Raw genomic sequence first — 16435 nt, forward strand, 5'->3', positions numbered from 1 at the left:
TTGGCAGCAATAATGATGCGTACTTGTGCAATTGCTTTAACATTGCAAAACTCTTTATAGGTAATTTTGATACAAAGCCACACATTAACTTGGTGACCTGAAGGTAGTTTTTAAAGAGAGAGACAGAATTGCAGAAATTATGCCCTAGATAACATTCCAGTGACAATGAAATACTTCCTTGGGATCTTTACTGTAGGCTTGGAAAGGCAAACACATTGATGTTTAGATGTAATAATTCCCAAACTGGCTGAAATTACATTACCTTGATAATGCATTTGTGGAAACCAATTGGCAATAAAGGGTTTTATTTCAGGGGTAAATTACACCATAATTTACAACTATTTGCTGAAGACTGTGTCAAAACTTGTTTCTTATGTACATTTAATAGAATTTCTAGTGCTGGAAAATACCAATTATTTCTTGGCTATTGTATCAATGTAGCTTGGGTTCATGAAGGAATGAAAAGGAAAGTCCAGTCAGTGGGAGCTCACTAAACTGAGAAATCGTTTAACACTCCAGATACTATAATTCACCCAGGATAATTGTTTCCTAAACATTATCATCTAAAATTGCTGTCAACAAAATTTCACTCCTTAATTTGAGAGTAATTGGCTTTTACAATGTTGTAAAAAAGTATTGATGAGACCTGAATTGCATTGGCTACTATTCACTCCACTTGGCTTTTATCAATGTGGTATTATTTGACACTTCTGCGCAAACAGATTTGTAAAGTTGCTATAGTTTATAAGGAATATACTAATTGAAGATTAGTGTTACAGCTCTGTGCATAATGCACTAAAAAGTAATTAGGTTGACTGATGTGGCTGTAAAGTCTTATATTTTATCATAAGGCCTTGTCTTGAGATTTTACAGCATCATTTATGCTATTATTAATCCATCAGAACCATGTATATGGTTATTAAAGTAGTACTTCTCATGTTATTGATATTGAAGCATAAATCCTCAGTTATTCATGAGGACTTGGGAAATCCAGCAGTAAACTGTGTTATATCCAGAAGTGAATTTCACGGAATGACTGGCTGTACTGTTTTTGATAGATTAGAAGAAGTAAGAACTTGGCTACTCACTCGTATTAAAATATTTTTATCTACTTCGATTGCAACTTGATTTTCATGAAAATTAAACTTTGTTAAATTTGAGATAGTGTGGCTAAAATTAAAACCTGAATGCAAACTATTTCTAATCTATGAATGGAAATTATTCTCAGCTGCTGTGAACTACAAATATTGAAAAGCATTCAAATGAAAAAATGGAAATCAATAGTTAATTTTTTTGTTATTTATTTTACAGAGTTAAACTTTCCAGGGAGGCAGTTAGATTAAACTACAAACCGGTAGCTTTTTACATGTTAAAAGCAGTAAGACAAAACTGAAATTTATTTCTAGATCTAAAACTGTATTTCCAGTGATCCAACGTACTGCAACGCAAAGTTGTATCAACATTCAGGCAGAAGTAATCACTGGCTTGAGAAACAGGCACAAATGAAACACAAACTGTAAAACCTGAGTTTATGATTTTTGAGTGTATTTTGAGGATCATCAAACAGGAGTTAGACCGAGGAAGATCCATACTGCCAACAAAGCTGAATTACCAGAGTGGCAGGTGCCAATCATTAATCAGCCTTAAACAATATATTGGAGTTGGCAACATAATTACAGTGTGGCGGATAACAACCCGATGCAAAGAGCATCAATTATAAATGTTCAATGGAAATAAAAATATAACTTCTACTAACAGCAAAAATAAATGTTGGTTTGAATACTTCTGCTGGGTGAATAATTATAAATTCTGTAACCATTCATTGCAAAATGGAAGATGTAATGTTTCTATTTAGTTAGATTTTCTTTTATGTTTGATTTTGTTCATGTAAGCCATGCTAGATTATGAGAGTACAGCACACTTTTATCTGTAATTAGCTTAATTGCTTGATTATATTAGTTTAGGGCTGTGACCTGCTGAAAGCAAGGGTAAATTGAAACTTTCTTATTCCATGGAAACTAGGCAGGGAAGCACTTCAAATCGTGGTGTGAGGGAGGGCTTGCTGGGTTCTGGCCTGTTTGGCTTCCTGTCTGAAACCTGCAGATCGCAATTTGAAAATTACACCTGCCAGGGACACCATTTCAAACCTTGACTGGAAGCACAGAAAGAGAGTGATATTTTACTTAGTGGTAGTATCTAAAATTCTTTTTTTTTGCCGGAATTGAACATGACTGTGACCATTTCTGACTTAATTGTGACACTTAAAAACTCAGTCCAGTGTTTCCAGTCATGATTCAGTTTGGTACAACCAACATACCTTCTGTATAATGCCATGACACCATTTCTTTGCAAAAAAACCCTGCGTTGAATATTTCTGGGGAAACTGGTCTGCGTTGTCTGGGAGTGCCAACTGCGAACTCCCAGTCTCTGGTCTGGACCCTAAATAATCCTCTCTCTCCCATGATAGCTAAGACCTGGCCCCAGCCCTGGAAATGAGAGCGAGCACCAAGCATTCAGCTACTCCCAAGGCTCCTGAGGCTTGGATGCAAGATTGGAGAATACAGAGGTGAAGGGTACATCTCACAATCACAGTATAGGTTGCACAAGATCTCTTAGTCCATGAGTTTCCTTGCCACGCTGCACCCATCTGGTAAGTTTTGCTTTTCTCCTTGTGGAGACAAAAGGAGCAGAGTTTCTCTCTACTGTCCAGGCTTCCCCAAATCCTATGCCACCTTCTTTCTTCTCGCCTGGTGCCCGTTGTGTGGATGCTGCTGGCTACTAACTTCTGAGCCACCTGCCAGCCAGCAGCATCTTGAGACTGTCTGAGATTCCACTGTCCTTCCATTACCCAGCTCCCTGGTCAAATGAGGGAGATTTTAAAAAAACTCAGTGGAGGTTTGACAGTCAAATAATTCTTTGGTTTAAAAAGTGAAAATGCTCCTGATTATCTGATAGACCTGATGAGACACAAGTTTAATAAGGGGGGCAAATTTGGGACTGAAGTTCTGTGAAATAAAAAGTTGTATTAACATTGAGTGCTGTGATCTTCAATGCTTTAAAACATATAAGTTTCACTCTAAGGGATACCCTAAGGAGTTAAGAGGTTGAATATAATTCAAGCGTTGTGCCAAGTTTTGGTCTCCTTACCTAAGAAAGGAAATATTTGATAGCAAGGGGGTAAAGACTTGTTCCAGGGGTGGTGGGTTTGTCGCTTGAAGACAGGTTGAGTAGACCAGGATTCCATTCACAAATTTAGAAGATTGAGCGGAGATCACATTGAAACTTTCACTATTCTTCCAGGGTTCTGCAGACAGAATGCTGGAGAGATGTTTCCCATAAATAGGGGGTCTAGTACCCAGGATTAATCTTAGAAAGAGAGCTAGGAAGTTTAGGGCTGAACAGAGAAACATCCTCTCTCAGAGGCTGGTGAACCTTTGGAATGCCCATTGAAAATCAGTAACTGAATCCATTCAAAACAGAATATTAGGGACAGCACATGAATAGAGGAGGAAGTTAGTGCTGAGATCATGATCAGGCACTGGGTGCCAACTGCTCTGCATGTGACCACAAGAATTCACATTAAGTTGTGAACCGACACTGCTCAGCGTATCACAGGGACCAACCTCCCCTCCGTGCACTCTGCCTACACAGCTCGCTGCCTCAGTAAATCACCAGCGGAATCAAAGACCCCACCCACACCAGACGTTCTCTCTTCTCACCTCTCCCATCAGGCCGAAGATACCGAAGAGAAAGCACAAACCACTAAGCTCAAGGATATCTTCTACCCTGGTGTCATCAGACACCTGAATGGACCTTCTTGTACAATGAGATGGACTCTTGACTTCACAACGTACTTCGTTACGGTGTGCTCGTTATTGTTTACCTGCACTGCTCCTTCTCGGTAGCGTTTACACTTCATTCTCCACTTTTTATTGTTTTGCCTTGTCCCCCTTCAATGCACCGTGAAATGATTAGATCTGTATGAACTGTAGAACTAGAACTTTCTAGAATTTTCCCACTGTATCTATGCCAGTAATAAACCAGTACCTCAACCAATGGCATCAATATTAGAATGTATATCCAGAGTTTGGGTCCTGACAGGATAAGAGCAAATAAAAGAACAAATATATAGACATAAATGGTATTAAGGCCCTCTGGGTTTCAGCCCACTTGAAACTGTGAAGCAGCTAAAACAAGAAAGACAAAGATACCATTGTGAATTAAGTTGTTCAGTCCTTAAAGCTAAGTTACATAAGGTATTTTATTGTCAGCTGCTCTGGAGACTACATATTTACAAAGTCACAAATCAATTGGGAACCATGGAAACTTCATGTAGCTACTGCATTATGTTGGTAATTAAACTAGAAATATCAAATGTTTCATGATGTGTAATTACACTGCATACGAACAGCTTGTAATTCTCATAAGTATATTTGAATTGAAGCCAAATGCAAAAGGCAAAGTTCACAAGTGTTTGCAGAATGTGTAGTTCATGTCATCTTCAATAGATACACATTTCTAAATTAACATTGCTTATTTGATTACCTTGGAAGCAGCGATTATTTGCTCAGAGCTCAAAAGATTAAACAGGTGACATAGAGCTCACAAGAGAGTGGATTTTATAAGATTTTACATAGGAACTCATTCGGCGGATTGTATGCTATCTCCTCCATCATTCTGGATAAAGCAATAACTCTTACACAAAACACCACCGATAACTGAAGAACCTCTCGAACTTCCCAACCTGTATGTCTAAGTGAACATAGAACATTACAGCACAGTGCAGAACCTTTGGCCCACAATGTTGTGTTGACTTTTAACCTACTCTACGATAGGTTAATGTCAATCTAACCCTTCCCTCCCACATAGCCCTCCATTTCTCGTTCGTCCAAGTGCCTGTCTAAGAGCCAATTAAATGCCCCTAATGTACCTGCCCCTGGCAGTGTAACCCACGCACCCACCACTCTCTGTGTAAAACATTGGCCTCAGACATACCAACCCTTATACACTCCTTCAGTCACTTAAAACTATACCATCTTGTATTAGCGATTTCCATCCTGGGAAAATGTCTCTATTGATGCCTCTTAACATCTTATCCACCACTATCACGTAACCTCTCAATCTCCTTCGCTGCAAAGAGAAAAGCCCCAGCTCGCTCATAAGACATGCTCTCTAATGCAGGCAGTTTGCTAAAGCTTTCACAACCTTCCCATAATAGGGCAACCAGAAGTGAACACAATATTCCAAGTGTGGTCTCACCAGCATTTTACAGAACTGCAGCATTATTTCATGGATCTTGAAACCAGTCCCCCGACTATTGAAGGCCAATACGCCTTACACCTTGTGTAAGGTAGTGTCTTTCTCTTTGGAGCAAAGGAAGGTGAGAGGTGACTTCATAGAAGCAAACAAGATTATAAAAGGCTTAGGTAGAGTGGGCAACCAGCATCCTTTTCCCAGGAGAGTGTTGGCTAATACCAGTAGATGTACTTTCAAATTGAGTGAAGGAAAGTTTAGTGGCGATATCAGAGATAGGTTTTTAACACAGACAGTGGTAGATGCCTGGAATGATGACAGGGATGAACACATGAGGAACATTTTAGGAGACCTTTAGACATGCACATTGATGGAGGGAAAAATGGAGGGTCATGGGCTGTATAGGATGGAAAGGTTAGATTGATTGAGGTGTAGGATAAAATGATAGCACAACAGTATGATTCTACGTTCAATCCAAACATCCACATAAAATTTCTGCATGTTTGATCACGATATATTCATTATGTATGCTCGGGGGATAACTAATTCATTTCCATTTTTCAGCATTGCAATTTCTTCTGTTTGTCTAAATGTCAGCAAACCCTATCTTAATTTGCACCTATGCATTTACTTTAAACCACAGGCAATTACCTACCGAGCCCCTACCGATTCTTATCTGTCATCTGCTTTGCTCCATTATCAGTACAACCTGTGTTACTGTTAATTTTTATCTGTGGCTAAGTAATGGGAAACAAAAGAGTTTACTGTGTGAACACAGCCCTGAGATTTATTGCAAGCTTATTTTTCAGTGCAGCAGCTGATTAGGTCAAATTTTCTGGTTACTGTGTTATGACTGGTTTGACCCCTGTCCTGGGGTGAAGTCAATGGATATTTGGGAATTATTGTCCACCAGAATAACATTTCCAGAGAAGTGGTACACAATGAAAATCATGCAGGCCACGCCTTCTTCTCAGTTCTATCACTGGGCAGGATTTACAAAAGCCTTAGGTCCTACACCACCAGGTTCAGGAACAGTTATTACGCTACAACAAACAGGTTCTAAACTGGTGTGGATAACTTAATTTACCAGTGCTCTTAATTGATTCTACAAGGGGTGATTGATAAGTTTGTGTCCTAAGGTAGAAGGAGATGAGTTATACAGCTCTCGTTACAAGCACATGCAGTTCAACTCTTTGTGTGACTATGCAGAAAGCTTGAAGTTAATAACTCATCGGGGTGATTGATATGATTGTGGCCTAAGATAGAAGGAGATGAGATATTAACTTCAAATAATAACTTTCTGCATAATCACTCAGAGTTGAACAGCATGTGTATGTAACGAGAGCTGTATAACTCATCTCCTTCTACCTCAGGCCACAAACTTATCAATCACCCCTCGTACAACCTATTGACTCACCTTTAAGGACTCTTTACTGCTCATGTTCTCAGTATTGTTTCTGTGTTTGTAGATTGTCTTTTTCACATTTACTGTTTGTTTGTCTTCTCTGTTTATTTATAGATTTGCATAAATTCCATTGTATTTCTTTTCTGTAAATATCTGCAAAGAAATGACTCTCAAGGTGGTAGATGGTGACAAACAGGGACATAGGAGCCATTTTATTAGGTATCTCCTGTACAACGGCGTGCGTGGGCGTGGTCTTCTGCTGCTGTAGCCCATGCACGCCAAGGTGCTCTTCTGCAATCCACTGCTGTAATGTGTGTTTATCTGAATTACTATCACCAGTCTGGCCATTCTCCTCTGATCTCTCCTTGACAAGACGTTTTCGCCCACAGAACCGCTGCTCACACAGATTTTATTTAGTTGTTTGCACCATCCTCTGTAATCTCGAGAGACTGTTGGGTGTGAAAATCCCAGGAGATCTGCAGTTTCTGAGGCGTTCAGACAACCCTGTCTGGCACCAACAATCATTCCACGGTCAAAGTCACATAGGTCACATTTCTTCCCCGTTCTGACATCTGGACTGACAGCAACTAGACCGCTTGACTCATGCTTTTACACGTTGAGTTGCTGCCACATGATTGGAACTTGCATTAACAAGCAGGTGTACAGGGGTACCTAATAAAGTGGCCACTGAGTGTGTATAATGAATGTATTTTGAACTTTGAATCATTTAATTACTTAACTGTAAATGACGCTGTCTCAGCAAACTTCAGAAAATTTGCACCTTTTGTTCTCAGTACAAAATGAAGAAGATTTAGTAGCTGCTTGCTAAATCCAGAGATCTCAGAAAGAGAAACAAACAGCTTCACCCTTTGGGTGTTCATGTTCAGCATTAAACATAGCCAAGCTGGGGTAGCTTGTGCTTGGCACAGGGTAGGAGAGTCAGACAATGAGAAACAGGCCCTCTACGTTGATCAATGAGTGCCAATCGCATTTTCATACATTTCCATGCCTTGATAATTGAAGTGCTCTTCCAAATATTTCTGAAATGGTGACAATACCTGCTCCCGCCAACCCCTAAGACAGTGTTTGCAGATTTGAACCAACCTCTGACTGAAAAACTTCCCTCTTCAGACCCCCGGGTTCAATTCTCGCTGCTGTCTGTAAGGAGTTTTGTGCATTTTCCCCGTGACGGCGTGGGTTTTCCCGCGTGCTCCTGCTTCCTCCCACAGTCCAAAGATACGCCAGTTAGTAACCATGTGACCATGCAATGTTGGCGTTGGAAGTTGACACTTGCAGGCTGCCCCCAGCACTTCCTCGGACTGTGTTGGTTGTTCATGCAAATGACGCATTTCACTGTATGTATTGATGTAAATGTGACAAATAAATTAATCTGATCCAATAGACCATAGAACTGTACAGACTTGGTCAGGCCACTTGGCCATGATATTGTGCTGATCTTGATTTAAATTTATACTCAATGTCTTCCTCCTGTGTATCACCCACATCCTTCATGTTCATATGTCTATCTAAAGCCTCTTAATCTCCAACAAACTGTTTGCTTCCACCACTACCCTGGGAGCCCATTCCAGGCACTGGTCACTCTGCATAAATAACCTGCCCCTTACATTGCCTCTAAACTTTACCCCCTACCCTACCTTTCCTGTATTCTTAAAAGCATATGCTCCAGTAGTTGACATTTCCATCCTGGGGAAAAGATTCTGGCTGTCCAGTCAATCTATGCCTCTCATAATTTTAAAATCCTCCATCAGTTCTTCCCTCATCCTTCAGCGTTCCAGGGAGAACAACCCTAGTTTGTCCAACCTTTCCTTTAACTCATGCCCTCAAATTCAAGCCACTCAAAAAAAAACAAACCCAGCCTTTGCAACCTTCCTGTATCTGACACTTCCCATCCTGGTGAATCTTCTCTTACCCTCTTTGATGTGAACACATTCTTCCTACTGTGCACAGCGAACCAGCCTAACTAATGTTTTATAAAGTTGGAAAATACCCTTGCTGCTCTGACTTCTCGTGTTCTGACCAATGGAGTTAAGCACTCCATACACCTTGTTAACCATTTCTTAGTATGTCATAGCAGTGGGGAGTGGAGAGTGACACCCGATCTTTGCTATATATAGACAAAATGTAAACAATTTTTGACCTTTAAAATATAAATTAGCAGTGAAAACCCTTCTGTTTGCCTCAAAATTATTCATTTATTATGTTTTCCATGTTCAGTGTCTGCTGACTTTAGTAACTCTGGAATAATGGAAAATGTTCTGCTGTGACTCATAAGGATCTCTCTTAGCAGGAAAGGGCCTGCAGCCCAAAATACTAACTCGTTCAATTGGCCAGCTGCATAAATCAACCTGAACTATGGATTTGAAATCCACGTGTGTCAGATTGGTTTCTTTGGATTTAATTACCTTGATTCTTCTGTGAAACAAACTGCACGAATGAATTAAAACCAGCAAACCAGCAGCTCTACATTCAACTAAATTTTATTTAATCAATATATATTAAAGGTTGAACATTTAATGAAGTAAGCGAGTTATTGCATCGTGCGTAACATGGAACTTTAGCGCCATCCTGTGGAATTGTAAAGCTACTGAGACATAGTGATGGTCCAAAATTTAATGATTTTAATTCATTTCCACAAACAATCCTTCTCAATGAACTTATAAATATGTTCATTTACCTACATATCTACCTAGCATTCATCCAATGGTTTCTATAAAATGTCAAAGACCGAATTTCTATATATTCTGGATCTAGCAGTAGCATCTCCTCTACGATCTCCATCAGCACAAGTACACCACAAGACTGCGTGCTTGGCCCTGTGCTCTACTCGCTTTATACTTATGACTATGAGGCTACGATCAGCTTCAATGTGATATTTAAGTTTGCTGACAAGAACACTGTCATTGGCCAAATCAAAAGTGGTGATGAATCCATCAGGGGGGAGATTGAAAATCCAGCTGAGTGGTACCATAGCAACAACCTCTCACTCAGTGTGTGCAAGGCAAAGGAGTTCATTATTGATTTTAGGAGGAGGAATTTGGAGAATCGTGAGCCAGTCCTCAGAGCTTTAAATTCCACTTCAGAGATTCTGTCCTGGGTCCAGGATGTAAATTCCACTTTGAAGAGAACACAGCAGTGCTTCTAGTTTCTTAAAAGCTTGTGAAGATTTGGCATGTCATCTAACTGCAGGAAAGCATCATCTATTATCAAAGACAGCCAGCCAGACAGTGCTTTCTTCTCACCATCAGGAAGAAGGTACTGAAGCCTCACAATCCACACCACCAGGTTCGGGAACAGTTATTATCCCACAATCACCAGGCTCTTGAACCAGACAACTTCATCAGTGAACTGTTCCCACAGCTTACAGACTCACTTTCAAAGACTTCCTCTCATCTTCTTGATATTATTTATTATTTTTTTCTCTCTTTTGTATTTGCACAGTTTGCTCTATTTGCACCTGCACCTTGGTCATCTCTGACGCAGGTGTTTCCAACGAGTGGACAGTCGCAAGGCTGCGGGACCGAACGGCATCCCAGGGCGGGTACTCCGGGCACGGCACAACTGGCAGGTGTGCTTACAGACATTTTCAATCTTTCCCTCTCCCAGTGTACAGTGCCCTTCTGCTTCAAAACATCCGCATTGTTCCTGTACCTAAAAAGACCAAGGTAACATGTCTAAACGACTGGCGTCCTGTCGCACTCACCTCAATATGCTTTGAGAGGCTGGTCAAAGATTACATCTGCAGCGTGCTACCACCCAAACTGGACCGTCTACAATTTAGCTATTGACACAACTGATCGACAGATGATGCAGTAGCCACAGCTCTACGTACCATCCTTACACATCTGGAGAAGGGGGATGCTTATGTGAGAATGCTATTCTTGGACTACAGTTCAGCATTCAACACCATAATTCCCTCCAGACTTGACAAGAAGCTCAGAGACCTCAGCCTTCACCCTGCCTTGTGCAGCTGGATCCTGGAGGCAGGTGGTGAGTCGGCTCCCTCACCTTTACCCCTCTGGCCCTCAACACAGGGGCCTCTCAGGATTGCGTCTTAAAGCCCCCTCCTTTACTCTCTGTATACCCATGACTGTGTCGCCACCCACAGTTCCATCTGCTAATTGATTGGCCTAATCTCAAGTAATAACGAGGCAGCCTGCAGAGAAGTCACGTTGGTGTCAAGAAAACAACCTCTCCCTCAATGTCGCAAAAACAAAGGAGCTGGTTGTGGACTACAGGAGGAATGGAGATGGGCATCAATGGACTGACGTCAATGGATCTGGGGTTGAGAGGTGAACAGCTTTAAGTTCCTCAACATAAACATCACCGAGGATCTCACATGATCTGTTCATACTGGCTGTGTGGTAAAAAAGGCACAACAGCGCCTCTTTCACTGTATAGGCCCCCAAATCATTCTACTAGCTCACCTTGGATTGACGAATAGATGGCTGATCACTATACTGGATTGCTTGAATATGGAACACCAAAATAAACAAGTGCTTCTGGAACCAAAACAGTAAATAGAATGAGATTACAAAATGGTAGTTCAATTCCCACCTATTTTTACAACAGTTAAATAGGTGTAACTGATAAGAAATCTCCCTGCCCTGGGAATTTAATTCAGAGTTATAACTGTAATAAGCGAGGAAGATTGCCCATTAACAAAATTAAAAAAGAATATTTTCAGGTTTTATTTTTCATTTTAATTTCTGAAAGCACAAAAACTTTTTATAGCTCTTGTGCTATTTACCAGGGAACATTTCTAGCACTACTGTGTTCTATTGCTGGATTTTAAGTACTATGTAGTGTGGATTCAGATCATTCAAGTGGGAGGTGCTACATCAGTGGGGAGTGGACATCCCTTTAAATTCCTGTATCAGCTATTTTAACAAAAACACAGACATTTAACTTTAATTGTACTTGCACCTTGATATGATCGCCTCTAAGTGTTTTTATAGTAATTTTGCTGACAGTAGCTTTAGGTTTGTCCTGTAAATAAGAAATGTTGGAAAGATTAAACTTCCAATGTGATTCTCCAAACTGACCGTGAAGTATTATTTCAGCCGGTTTGAAGGCAGGAGGCACAGTCACATTTTTAGTTAGCACCAGTCATCTTCAGCTACGGCATATGAAACTCCAACCTCATGCTGAATAGACTAATTAGACTGAAATAGACTGAATAGGTGGCATTGATGTGACACTGTAAAGCTGTTAATGAGATGAATGCATGGATTTGGATGTGACCTGAACTGTCTCAGCTTATTTGTGGAATGGGATCATAACACACATTTTCTTACAGCACAATACAGGCCCTTCAGCCGAGGTAATTTCTAAAGTAAGTATGTGTTTTACACAGCGTAAAACACATACTTACTTTAGAAATTACCTCAGCTTACCCATTGCCCTCTATTTTTCTGAGCTCCATGTACCTGTCCAGGAGTCTCTTAAAAGACCCTACTGTATCCGCCTCCACCACCATCACCGGCAGCCCATTCTTGCTAGGAGAATACCTCAGACATCAGTCAGGGGCATGGATATGGAAGTAGGTGAAGCAGAGCCAGAGGCCATGGCAGGACAAGCCACTCCTTGCAATGTACCATCGCCTGATATCAGAGGTGACTGACATAAGAAAGTCCCACCAATGGCTGGAAATGGCAGGGTTGAGGGACACCACAGAGGTGCTTCACACGACTGCACAAGAACAGGTGCTGAGCACGGGCAATAGAATCAGGGGTCTATCACACCAGACAAGACCAACACTCAGACTATGCAAGGAATCAGCTAAAACTATCCAGCACATAGTAGCAGGGTGTAAGATACAGGAAGGGACAACATTCACAGAATGACACAACCAGGCTGCAGGAACTGTGTACAGGAACATCTGCGCTGAGTATGGATTGGACATTCCCAAGTCCAAATGGGAAACTCCCGAGAAGGTAGTGGAGAACGACAGAGTAAGATCCCATGCGACTTCCAGATACAGACTGATAAGCAGGCACCGGCCAACCAACCAGACATCAAAATATTGGACAAGGAACAGAAGAAAGCAATAGTAATAGATGTGGAAATCCCGAATGACAGTAACATCAGGAATATGCGAAGCTGGAGAAATACCGGGGCTTGAAAGAGCAGATGGAATGGATGTGGAGGGTTAAAGCCAGAGTAATCCTGGTGGTGATAGGAGCACGTGGAGCTGTGACACCTGGACTGGGAGAGTGGCTCCAACAAATCCCAAGATCAACATTTGAGATCTCTGTGCAGAAGAGCGCATTACTAGGAACAGCAAGGATAGTTCACCGAACCCTCAACTCCCAGGCCTCTGGTAAAGGACCCGAGATTGAGGGAGAAATATTCATATGCACCACCCATAAAGGGTGAGAAAAAATATATTTTAAAAATCTGTCTATCTATATATATATATATACACACACACACACACATACACAGGTACGTTTGTATATATATACATGCATGAGTATGTGTGTGTGTGAGTGTGAGTGAGTGTGTAGAGTGTGTGTGTGTGTACACAGTGCCTATAAAAAGTATTCATCAACCTTGGAAGTTTTCGTGTTTTATAGTTTTACAACATTGAATCACAGTGGATTTAATTTGTTTTTTTTAACACTGAGCAACAGAAAAAGACTCTTTTGTGTCAAAGTGAAAGCAGATCTTTACAAAGCGATCTAAATTAATTACAAATAAAAACCACAAAATAATCGATTGCTTAAGTATTCACTGCTTCAAGTCAGTAGTTAGTAGATGCACCGTTGGCAGCAATTCCAGCTTTGGGTCTGTGTGGATAGGTCTCTAACAGTTTTGCACATCTGGACACTGCAGTTTTTCACCATTCTTCTTTACAAAACTGCTTGAGCTCTGTCAGATTGCATGGGGATTGTGAGTGAACAGCCCTTTTCAAGCCCAGCCACAAATTCTGAATTGGATTGAGGTCTGGACTCTAACTTGGCCCCTCCAGGACATTAACTTTGTTGTTTTTAAGTCATTTCTGTGTAGCTTTGGCTTGAGCTTGGGGTCATTGTCTTGTTGGAAAACAAATCTTCTCCCAAGTCACAGTTCTCTTGCAGACTGCATCAGCTTTTCCTCGAGGGTTTCCCTGTATTTTGCTGCATTCATTTTACCCTCAACCTTCACAAGCCTTCCAGAGCCTGCTGCAGTGAAGCATCCCCACAGCATGATGCAGCCACCACCAGGCTTCATGGTAGGGATGGTGTGTTGTTGATTATGTTTAGTGTTTGGCTTACACCAAACATAACGTTTAGTCTGTTGGCAAAAAAGCTCAATTTTGGTTTCATCAGACCATGGAACCTTCTTCCAGCTGACTTCAGGGTCTCTCACATGTCTTTTGGCAAACTCTAGCTGAGATTTCATTGGAGTCTCTTTCAACAGTGGCTTCCTGTTTGCCACTCTCCCATAAAGCTGTGACTGGTGAAGCAGCTGTCATCAAAGGACGTCAAAGGATATGGCGAGAAAGCAGGTGTATGGGGTTGAATGGGATCCAGGATCCGCCATGACAGAGCAGACTTGATGGGCTGAATGGCCAAATTCTGCTCCTATGTCTTATGCTCTCATGAAAATTTTCAAAGGGAGTAAACACCTTTTATAGGCACTGTGTATATATATATTGGATAAAGACAGAAGAAAACAATAGTAATAGATATGGCAATCTCAAATGACAGTAAAATCATGAAGAAAGGATATGAGAAGCTGCAGAAATACGAGGGCAGATAAAAAGGATGTTGGAGGGTAAAAGCCAGAGTAATCCTGGTGGTGATAGGAGCACGTGGAGCTGTGACTCCTGGACTGGGAGAGAGGCTCCAACAAATACCGGGAACAAAATCTGAGATCTCAGTTCGGAAGAGTTCACTACTAGGAACAGCAAGGGTACTATGCTGAAACCCTCAAATTCTCAGGCTTCTGATAGAAGACCTGACATTGAGGGAAAAATACACATACACACCACCCATAAGGGGTGGGGAAAAGATATCTAGAATATTGAGAATGTGAATTGTAGAGTCCCGGTTCATTGGTTTAGAATAATAATATTAGGTAACATCTGTAAGAATGGGAATTGGAAGATTGCAGAGGCAATACACCATGTCATCTAATTTTAGTTTATGTGAGGAGGGACTACACATTTTCATGTTGTTCTCTGAGACCATCCCGGGTCATCACTAACTGCTTTACATTAATCTTCTGTATTTTAACTCAAAAATAGTGAGAAGGTAATCATCTGTCATCTCAAGGGTGACGTATTGGTCACTCAAGAGCCAAGTCAAGTTATTATCTAATACTAATGCTAAAATGATGATGTGCTGTAAGAAAAATCCCAGTAGCCTTTTTTTTAAAGCTGCTTAACCAGCAGCTTTATCAGAATAAAATTCGATTGCTAGCTTAAAATTTGAAACATAAATCACTTTGAGTGAAAGATTACAGTGAAATTTCATTTCTGCTTTTGGTTTTGACAAGTCAAACTCAGGTATGCTTAGTTATACATAGTTATTACTCAAAATGTGACAACTTGTCACATGTAATTGTTAAAACATTGCATTGTAAGATAGTGTTGAAGTATTCACACTTATCTTTCGAACGTTCTTTCCTTTTCTCTCCTGCTGTCCAAATGGCAGTGACTCATTCTTAATGTAGTTTCCCAGTTATTGCCAGCCTTTTCGTTCAAATGAGAATTCTTCAAATACTGTACAACCAGGGAGAGAGTAAGAAACTGCACACCAGTTGATAATGGATATTATCACTTACTTCCAAACAGTTTATCACAGCGGAAAGTTCTTGCAGTCATTTATTTTCATCGCAATAAACTTAATTGAATTTAGCTGAGTCTAAGCATGCTCAATATCCCAGCAGTAGCCATTTGGTAAAGTAGGTAATATTATTCCTATGTAATTTTCAACTCCTTGAGCAACTTACATCAATCTTTTCATTTCTCTCTCTTTTCTAGCAAACAATGGTTGGATAAAAATTGATGTGAACAAAAGCCCTATAGACGAAGTTACTGCTCACAAAATTCCAGCTGCCAACTTTATTATAGTTCATCTGCGTGCCCCGCTGAACTCTGGGCTGCTAATTTCACAGCGGGGCAGCTCATCAGGAATAAACAAATACATGCTATTACTGCAGTAAGCAAGTAAGCAGCACAGTCAATTTAAACGGCAGACTGAGCACACTGATACATGGGTATTAATCAGCCTATTTCTCTCAGTTAAGCTAACAGAAGACCCTTTCCTTGATGACAAAACTTATCTTCCAAATGTGCCTGTAGTCTGAGGCATCCCTAGGATAAATACTTCAATTATGCAGTTATTTCCAATTACAACACAATTCTATAAACTGCTGTTCTTTTTATAGAAAATAGAAGCCTTCGTGTAGAAGCCTCTGTCTTCTGAGGAGGTGCAGGTTGAATTAAGCATTCTGCAATCATTTATGAGCATTCCCAGTTTACAGTTAATGCAAGAAGGAAGATGTAATTACCTCATTATGGTAATGCAGAAAGGGAAGCAGAGACACGCTATTCAACTAGGCTCAGCCATTTTTAATATTGTTTTTTCACCTCCCAGAAAGCCAAGAAAGCTGACAGTTGGGTAAACAGTCAGGTGATACAAGAGTGTGATGAGTATTTGAAGGCTAGGTTCCAGCTGTGGCTGATAGAGATTGCTGGTAACTTGTACAGCAGTTAATTTTTTCTTGGCAGAGCAGCCATGTTCTTTGGCCATTACTCCTCGTATCTGC

General features: G+C 40.7%; 1 long non-coding RNA gene across 1 annotated transcript in view; it reads right to left on the reverse strand.

Moving 5' to 3' along the window:
- The window catches only part of LOC132391240 (uncharacterized), a 31260-nt gene extending 15896 nt beyond the window's left edge, over positions 1-15364 (reverse strand). The window contains exon 1 of the long non-coding RNA XR_009511131.1: positions 11104-15364. This is a non-coding gene — a long non-coding RNA (uncharacterized LOC132391240). The remainder of the gene's footprint in view (positions 1-11103) is intronic.
- Between the last annotated feature and the right edge of the window lie 1071 nt (positions 15365-16435).

This window comes from Hypanus sabinus, chromosome 3, assembly GCF_030144855.1.
Source record: "Hypanus sabinus isolate sHypSab1 chromosome 3, sHypSab1.hap1, whole genome shotgun sequence".
NCBI classification, from domain to species: Eukaryota; Metazoa; Chordata; class Chondrichthyes; order Myliobatiformes; family Dasyatidae; genus Hypanus; species Hypanus sabinus.